Source organism: Clupea harengus, chromosome 20, assembly GCF_900700415.2.
Source record: "Clupea harengus chromosome 20, Ch_v2.0.2, whole genome shotgun sequence".
NCBI classification, from domain to species: Eukaryota; Metazoa; Chordata; class Actinopteri; order Clupeiformes; family Clupeidae; genus Clupea; species Clupea harengus.
Genome location: NC_045171.1, coordinates 6,816,680 through 6,826,995, shown reverse-complemented (window position 1 = coordinate 6,826,995; position 10,316 = coordinate 6,816,680).

Genomic DNA, 10,316 nt, shown 5'->3' with positions numbered 1-10,316 from the left:
GCCTCACCTCGCGAGTCGCCTCTCTGTCAACAGGACATGGTCAAATTCAGCGATCTTGATTATAAAAATGATCGGAATAATACAAAAAATTAATTTAAAGCAAAGATCAGTAGATACATATTAATATTTATTTTATCATTATTTGTTTTTTTACTTTTCATGAGGCTCTGCCTCCCCTGACCGCACGTCCCTATGTGTATGTAATCTGAAGCACTGACCCGTTTTCTACTGCCGGGCGCTTCACTGCAATTGAGCAAATTTACCACTCTCCTACGTCAGTTTGGTTTCAGAATGAGAGAATTTTAGGAGGAGGATGCCATTACTGTGGCTCAACTAGGAGTTAGGTGCAAATGGGCCTTGTCCTGACAAGCTAGACTCAAAGAGTAAAGGGAAAAGAATATGTGTTCCCACTGTCACAGTTTTTCAAGAACACGGAGAAGCTAGGCCATGCCTGATGCAGCCTATATTGATTTTTGGTTCCTATAGTTGGCCCTTTTTTTGGCTTAATACCTGATGGAGAATTGTGACGTAATGTGCTTTGGTGGACTGGAGTGGGTGGTCGGGAGGGTATTGGGGTGGGTGGTTGGGTTGGCCTGTGCCCGTGCAACATTCAACCCAGGAATGTTTATGATGAAACTGTTACCAGAGCACAAAATTGTTTACAACAGCACAAAGTTTTTCATAGATCTAGCCTCATCATTTTGTTGTCAAAGTGCACCAGATTGATGCATTGAACTTTAAAATGTGCAAAATGTTCTTGTATATAAAATATATTCCCCGGGTAGCATGCCCCGGACCCTCCTAGGGGTTTCGCATCGTTGTCACCTTTTTCATCCCTGATGAGTTTGCACCCCTGAACAGGGGTCTTCAACCTTTTTCAGCCCAAGGACCCCTTGGCTGAGAGAGACACTGAGCAGGGACCCCCACCCCCGCCGCCCCAAATTTGGGCCTGATATTCATATAATTTATTTGGAACTAAGTGTCAGTCACACACACACTCCCCTACACATGTTTGAACAGAATTACAAATCATCTGTGACACACAACTCGTTTCAATTTATTCTGTTTATTAATGACATTTTTTCTCCATTACAGTTAGCCATCACTCTGTATTAAATTAAGGAGGGACAACGAATGGAGTAGCTTGAGAAGCTTAAGTATGGATGATTTATCTCATACCTAGTGAGAGATCTGACGTTTGAGAATTCATCATTCATGTCTTTGGCAACAACATTCTCCCTATGAAGCATGCAGTGCGTCATACATGGCTCTTGCACCGTCTGTGCAGATCGCGACACATTTTGGCCAGGGTATATCATGTTCACGGAAAAAATTGTCGATCACTTTGAAAATCTCTGAACTTTTTTTACCTCCAGGCACTGCTTACAGAATAGAAATTCCTCCTGCATCTCATTTTGGTCGACAAATCACAAAAAAGCTAAAAGCGGAGCGTCGTTTGACACATCGGTGGATTCATCTAATTGTAGTGCAAAACAATCTGCCTTCGGGAGTTTTGCGACTAGTAGTGCCCTCACATCAGCTGGCAATTCATCAATAGGGCGGGCATTGGGATGCTTTTCAGTTTTTTTACGTACTCATCCTTCCCAAACATTGTTTTGCACATATCACTAGCTGTTGGCAATATTAAACTTTCCGCAATTATGTATGGCTGTTTGGTCTGAGCGACACCTAATGCAACTTGATGAGAGGCTTTTAAAGCTAGCTCGCACACTTTGGCTGATTGTCTCATCAAGGTCTGCTGGCCCTCAAAAGATTTTAAACGGGAAATATTAAATGTTTTTTTTCTTTCAAGTGAGCATGGGTTGTCTTTGAGTGTCGTTGCAGCTTTGATGGTTTCATAGTTTCGTTTGATAGCACTGAAGAGCAAACCACGCACACTGCTAATTCTTCACCATCAGTTTCTTTATAGGTGAAGGCAAACTTCAGATAATTCTCTGAATATTTAGTGTCTTCTCCCGTTTGCGCTTTTGGCTGTTCATGGAAGAGGTGTTGGACTCCTCTGAAAGTAGATCATCTGAACCGCCATCAGTGGTGTCTGACGAGGAGCTTTTGTTCCGAGAAATTACAAAACTATCAATTATTTCAAATTGTATGGTTATGGCAGGTAACGTCTTTTGGCACCAGACAGCTAAATGTAGCTAAAAGTGCATATGTTGCCATTATGTTCAAATGATCACGTGAAGACTCATGGGTAGCCTATGTGTTATTTTTAAGGAATAGAAAGCAATGTTTGCGTTCTGTTTATGTTTATTTAGTCTTTAGGACGTTTTTAATTTTTAGAAGAATTAAAAAATGCTTCAGATGAAATAATTTGGCGGACCCCCTGCAGTACCTCCGCGGACCCCCTAAAACATCGTTAGTGGAGTTCAGAAGAAATTCCTTCTTAAATTCTTCTGAACTGCGTTCGAGAATTAGGCTCATGGTTTCCATCTTCTTTACTCATCTAATCTCTTCCGTCAGTCTAACGTTGTTTTAGGTGTTATTAAATGTCAATCACTCTAACGTACATTTTATTTTATTTATTTTAATTCTTTGTGGCCTTTCCTGTTATTGTATATGTAAAGCACATTGAGTTGCATAAATACATAACTAAATAAATAAAGTTACCTTGCCTACTCAGCACTCACTCGCTAGCAGACGAAGTTGTTTTTGAGAGTGAGAGCATGTCATCGGCACCAAAACGTAAAGGTGGAGCTGAAAAGCTCAGGGAGAAAAAGAAAAGATGTCTGGAGGAAGGTGCATAAAAATATTTAAAAATGTATTTGGGAAACCACCGACTGGTGACAGTGATACGAAGCTAAGTTGTGGCGTTGACTTTGGAACAACGAGGGAAGAGCAGGTTGCCTCGACCGACATTCGACGGAGATGAGACCAAGTATGAGATTTGGGAAACCAAAATGTTGGGATATCTCCATTTGAATGGACTAAAGGACACTGTTCTGAGAGAACCGACGTCAGCAAGAGAGATAGCAGCAGATGCAGGTAAAAATGCTGACGCATATGCAGAGCTAATTTTACTGTTGGATGACAAAAGCCTCTCGTTAGTTATGAGGGATGCGCCCAATGAAGGAAGAAAAGCTCTGAAAATATTTAGAGAGTATTATGCAGGGAGGGGAAAGCCCCGTATAATCAACTTGTACACCACGTTGACATCGCTTCAGAAGGCAAACCATGAGAGTATAATGGACTATATCATCAGAGCAGAAACCGCCATCACAGCGCTGAGGAACGCGGGTGAAACGTTAGGAGACGGACTGCTAGTGGCTATGGTCTTAAAAGGACTGCCTGAGAGTTTTAAGCCATTTGCAATACATGTGGCACATACGGACGATAACATCACGTTTGCAGAATTCAAGACTAAACTAAGAAGTTTTGAAGAAACAGAGAAGATAAACGCAGCTGAGTCGAGCGACAGTGTGATGAAGACTCAAGGGAAGAGTGGAAGGCGTCCCGCCAAAACAGTCGCCCGTGGCTGGAACAAAGAAAACACAGAAATGTTATGTTTCAAGTGTGGCATCAAAGGCCACAGAGCGAGAGCGTGTCGACAGAAGACATGGTGTAGTTTTTGCAGAAGTGACACACACAAATATGCCACGTGTAGGCGTAAGGACAAACAAGATGGTGTGAGTAAAGTCTCAGAAGATGCCGACGAGGACTACGCGTTCACGGTGAGAGACGGAGGAACCAGAACCCAGCGGCAGCCGGCGTGCAGCATCCAAGAGAGGGGTCTGATGGTGGACACGGGAGCTACCTCTCATGTCATCACTGACATAACCGTCTTCAAGAGTTTCGACAGCGCGTTCAGGCCAGAAACGCACATTGTCGAGCTGGCAGACGGCACCCGGTGCAGCGGGATTGCTCAGCGGAGGGGGAATGCTGAGGTTTCCCTCATCGACAGCAACGGACAGCGACGAAAGGCGACACTGAGAGACGCTTTGTTCGTACCGTCATATCCCCAGAGCATCTTCTCGGTGAAGGCAGCTGATGGAGATAATTTCCAAACACTGTTAATGACAAGAATATAATAATCAAGTGCCTTGTATTATTAATTACCTTATATGAATCATGTACTTATGTAAGCAGGAACATGGCTTTTCTGTGTTTCTGCGTGTGTGTAACTTAGAATATTAGGTGCCACTTAGTCTGCATATGTACAAGAGCATGTTTAGACCAGAAGTGATAAGAAGGGTCGAACTGTGCTTCTTCCGACCTTGCAAAACTTCCATCCTTGCCTCGGACGTGAGAAATCCACCACGTGATTTCCCTGCTGAACGCTCAACTTCTGTCTATATAAACCTTGTGCGATGTGTTTATCATTGCTTCACTTTCAGCCTTGTGCTGGGAGTGAGCCCGATTGCAATTGTTGTTTGTCTAATAAATATACTTATATGCAGCTCCGGAGTCCTGAGGTAACTAGGGTGAATTTTCACCTATCATTTTTGGGGGCTCGTGACCGGGATTCCAACAACCTCAACGGCTCTCCACGCTGGGCTAATCATCAGGATCTGAACCATACGGAGGAGTACGAGACTCTGTTTTTCTAAAGACCTCCAAATTGAATTGGAAGGAGGCCAGGGCCTGCCAGCGGGGAGAGCCGAGAGTGAAGGAAAATAATTGGACTGTAGGGTGTGGACTCCGAGCTGTTTGTGAGTATATTGTTTGTTTGTTGTAAGTGCACGGTAGTATATTGTTGGTTTATTGTTTGTTTCGGTTTTGTGTACACGTGTCTTCGAGTGGGGCTGTGTTGCCTGTTCTCCGCGGGGTAGAGAAGGAATTCTTTAAGGTTACAAACTTGTTAGAGATATTCCTGCTTGCCTCGTGTGTTGAACGAATTTGCTAGCTATGTAAAAAGGTTGTAAATGAGAGATAAACCTGCGTGGTAGGGGGTCCTCCGCAAACTCTCGGGGTGTAAATGAGAGATAAACCTGCGTGGTAGGGGGTCCTCCGCAAACTCTCGGGGTGTAAATGAGAGATAAACCTGCGTGGTAGGGGGTCCTCTGCAAACTCTTCGGGGTAAATGAGAGATATATCCCCTTGGCCACTGGAAGCCTGTACAAACTCTTCGGGGTAAATGAGAGATATATCCCCTTGGCCACTGGAAGCCTGTACAAACTCTTCGGGGTAAATGAGAGATATATCCCCTTGGCCACTGGAAGCCTGTACAAACTCTCTAGACTGATTTCTAGACGACTCCGGAGAAGTCTCTTAAAGGTCTATCCATTCCCCCTTACCTTGTGTTACCTGTGGGGTTGATACTAACTGTTTTAGATATATTCCTGAAAGAATTTGCAAGAGTCAGAGATACTCCTGTGTTATTTTTCTGTGGGATTGAGACAAACTTTTTACAATGGGTAAAACACAGATAATTATAGTCATAATTTATGTAATTAAAGGACTGATTTTGCATTACTGAGATGCCTTGACCCGGAACCAGTAGGGGACTGATCACCCCAGGGAAATCCCCTGGCCTCAACCTCCTCACAAAACGAGAGAGACGGAGGACCTCTGGTCGGGCTCGGGTTGACTCAGCATTGCGATCTCAAGAACAAACTATGAGAGTCTGAAAATAGAAACATAACTAACCCTAGTGTGAAGAATAAGATAAAGGTAATTTAAAAGGTTTCAAGAGCAGTTATTATTAGAGGTATTAAGAGAAATACATAAAATAACTTACAAATGGGAAAAAGTGCGTCAAAAGCAGAAGACGCACATGATAATAGCAATAAGAGGTGGTTTAAAATGTCTACAACAAGAAGAAAATTGTAACACTGATTTGAAAATGTTTTTACATTATTGGTTGCACCAAACAGAGCAAAGCTAACGTTAATGGTGGCAAGAAAGCCAATGATTTTTTGTTTTGTTTTGTTTTATGTGACTTTGGTGCCTGCTGAGCAGTAATCAGAGAATTAGATGCCCAGAACAGTAAGGTTGTAAGAAGAAAGAGACATCTAAAAGCAGAGTTTGAAACAGGAGAGATATTTCAAAATACAGATTATGTTTCAAAAACATGCCCTACAAACTTATTAGGAAGAGATGTGATGTGGGTTGGGCATTATAATTGTTCCAACAATACATGGGTTTTAGAATAAATTAAACAATGATGTCCCAAAATATTATTATGTATAGAATATACACTGTTAAGCCCAAAAAAAAAAAAAAAAAGATTTTAAGAGAAATGTAAGCCTGTCACACTAACTACATTAACCTAGACTGATACATTGGACTAAGACGGATGGGTGGGGGCTGAGTGCTGGCTCAAAAGACTGTATTCTCACAAGCCATGAGCTCAAACTTAGCTACAGTTCGAGGGACAGTCAATTGTTGTTGAACATCTAGTGCTGTTCCTCCAGATAAGAAGACCTGTAAACAACATACCCTGGCGTTGTTAGGATTTTTAGCAGAAACAAGGCCACAACATTAGCAGCTGTGGTCCACTAAAGTAAAGCTATCTTAAAAAGCACCTCAGCCACAGACAAAGAAATAAATTATGTATTTTCTGAGAATGACTAACTTCTGTAGATAATGGATTCCTAACCACGCGTTAGAAACACAAATGTTGCAGAGTTTACTTTATTCTCAGCCCAGGTCAGCAGGAGATATTATTAAAAGGCCTGAAGATGGAAAGCAGGCATTTGAACAGATAAAACAACTGTTGGTCAGTTCCGCTGTCCTAGCACATCCATGACATGACAAAGCCATTCGTACAAACTGTAGACTGTAAAAAAGGTTATATAACATCTGTGTTAATGCATAAGTGGGGACTTAAAGTTGATATCAGTGGCATACTAGTCAACCCGGCTAGATCCAGTAGCCCAAGCAATGTCTGAATGTTTACAAGCAGTAGTGGCTGCAGCCTTGGCGGTGCAGGCCTCTGCTCCTATTGTACTAAACAGACACTTACACTGAAAGTTCCACATGCGTACTTTTTTTTTTTTTGCTCACTCAGCCTCATATCAATATTGAGCGCTGCGTGACATTTAACCCAGTTACACTTTTACTTACGGCAGAGGACAGATAAAAACTATGGCAGCCAGAGCTGACCTACAAGATATGCCTTTTCCAAAAGCTGATTTAACTATTGTTTGTTGATGGTTCAAGCAAATAAACCTTGAACGCATAGCCACTACTTCCACACTATTCTGCACAAGCAGCGGAACTAATTGAACTGATTGCACACACATGCAAAAGACCCGGTTTCATTGGGAAACCACAAAGCAGACAAGGCCACTAACCAGGCCAAACTACAACAACCATCTGACACATACACAATTGAAGAATTAGATCTCACAATATTAAAAGATATGCTGCAATATTGAGCCATGGTGAAAACATGCCTCAATAAGTGGGGATAGTAAGCATATATTTGTACTTTATATTTCATGAGAAAGATGTTTAATCATTCATTATTGATTTTATTGGGTTAAATCCCAACGAAAGAAAGAAATATTGTCTAGCCATAGACAATCACTGTTCATACAACCCCCAGTCAGCCGGACTGGTAGAAAATAATGAACCGACCTATTGAAAGCAATTTGAGAATCCAAGAGTGAAATTAGTGAAATTAAGCATGCATGTTGTTATCACTGTTTGAAATGATGTATGGAAGAATCTACACTGCCTAAACTCTCAAACTATTTGCTGAAACAGACAAAGAGATTTAATATACATTTGCAGAATATATGGCAAAGATGATGTCGAAACTAAATGCTCTCAGACTTCTCTCCCCTACACAGGAACACTGTGAGGCTGAATTCAAGGTTGGACCAGGAGATTGGGTCCTAATCAACAGCCTCAAAAGAAAACACTGCCATTCACCCAAGTGGGACAGACCATAACAAGTGCTACTGTCAACACCTACCAGAGTCAAAATAGCTGATAGAGCCACGTGGATACTTCTGGCTCAATGCAAACGGGTAAGCCTGCACACGGCTGAGGCAGAGGAATAAAGATCATCTTTCTTTGCTGTTTCCAGGGTGTGCCCACTGTGACAGAAGTCCAGCCTACAAAGGGGTTTAGATGTTTAGATTCTATTTGTCTCAACCGCTGGCAGAAGATACAGTAATGTCCTGGGGGATTAGAACCTAGTGGAAATTGTGGAGTAAGAGGTCTCTTCCTCTGCAAGGTCATGGGAGGTTACGGAAAGTGGGCAAAGGATGTGGGGGACTCTTAGCAACGACTGTAGGATTTTACATTGTTGGTCTAGTAACATACTTATGGATGATACAGTAAACACAGGCCCTGGACGAATATCCACGATGGGGCCTGGCTAAAGATCATCCGTGATGGAAATGGGTAAATCAGACCGTCAGAACGCAAATACCACAAGTTAGTTTAGTCTGTTTAGTCTGTACAGGGCCAAGGGTGCCGACCAAACCACTCCTGGCGACCCCTGTACCTTATGACATAGATCACTGCGACAAAGAATTTAGAGAAACTGAAGCCTGGAAGAAACATGGTCAACTTACTCTTAGCTATCAAGTGCACGTGTGAGATGTGCCATCTAGCGGACACCTCGTGTCGTAGAAAAGAATGTTCATATCTTCCTGCCCAATGTAACTACATACAACAGCCAATGTGTTCTGCAGAATGTTTGCTGATGATGGGAAATGGGGCGTTTAATGATACAGCTATACAGCATGACTGTTCACATTTTAACTGACCCTACATGCCAGACAATGTTGCCCCACCTCCACACATTATTAGAAAAGATGCTCTGTTTGAATGCTATTTAAAACCTGGGGAAAAGAACGATCCACACCTAGGACACTGGACACAATGTAAAATGTGATAGATAATGGGAAAGAAATACAGTTAATTACTTCCACTGAATGTAGAATAGCGGGGATGTGTTTGAATGGCAGACTTCTTGAAGTACAGGATATAGCCATAGCTGATAAGTGGGGATGGTGAATTAAGAGCTACACTACCTGTGGGTTGGTCTGGGCCTTGTGCTAGAACAATGTTGGTACAACCTTTTCAGATTTCCCCCAGGTCCAAGACTCACCAGTACCTGAGGAACGTTCCAATGCATTCCGTACGAGGGAGGAGAGAAGCAGGGGATGACAGCGGGATCTGGTCCGATGGCCTGGGCATTCCCTGAGGCATTCCAGACCACTACAAAAACTTGAAGATGCCGACGAGGACTACGCGTTCACGGTGAGAGACGGAGGAACCAGAACCCAGCGGCAGCCGGCGTGCAGCATCCAAGAGAGGGGTCTGATGGTGGACACGGGAGCTACCTCTCATGTCATCACTGACATAACCGTCTTCAAGAGTTTCGACAGCGCGTTCAGGCCAGAAACGCACATTGTCGAGCTGGCAGACGGCACCCGGTGCAGCGGGATTGCTCAGCGGAGGGGGAATGCTGAGGTTTCCCTCATCGACAGCAACGGACAGCGACGAAAGGCGACACTGAGAGACGCTTTGTTCGTACCGTCATATCCCCAGAGCATCTTCTCGGTGAAGGCAGCTGATGGAGATAATTTCTAAACACTGTTAATGACTTAAGAATATAATAATCAAGTGCCTTGTATTATTAATTACCTTATATGAATCATGTACTTATGTAAGCAGGAACATGGCTTTTCTGTGTTTCTGCGTGTGTGTAACTTAGAATATTAGGTGCCACTTAGTCTGCATATGTACAAGAGCATGTTTAGACCAGAAGTGATAAGAAGGGTCGAACTGTGCTTCTTCCGACCTTGCAAAACTTCCATCCTTGCCTCGGACGTGAGAAATCCACCACGTGATTTCCCTGCTGAACGCTCAACTTCTGTCTATATAAACCTTGTGCGATGTGTTTATCATTGCTTCACTTTCAGCCTTGTGCTGGGAGTGAGCCCGATTGCAATTGTTGTTTGTCTAATAAATATACTTATATGCAGCTCCGGAGTCCTGAGGTAACTAGGGTGAATTTTCACCTATCAGCAGCTACTACGAGTGGAGCTACGGTTGTCTTCAAAGAAGATAAAGATGTCCTGATAACCAGAGGCGGTACCAGATTTAACATTCATGTGTATGGAAAGCTGTATTATTTGCATACTGAATCTGAATCTAATGATAAGTGTAATGCCTGTCACGACATACAGACATGGCATGAAATATTAGGCCATTGTAACTATGACGATGTTCTTAAGTTGCAAAATGTTGTTGTAGGTATGCAGATCAAAGGCAAAACGGGTAGGCCCGAACAAGAGTGTGAGGTGTGTATTCAGGGAAAGTTTGCCCAAACCAGAAATAGGGACCCTGATACCAGAGCAAAGGCTCCCTTACAGATGGTACACACAGATCTTGCA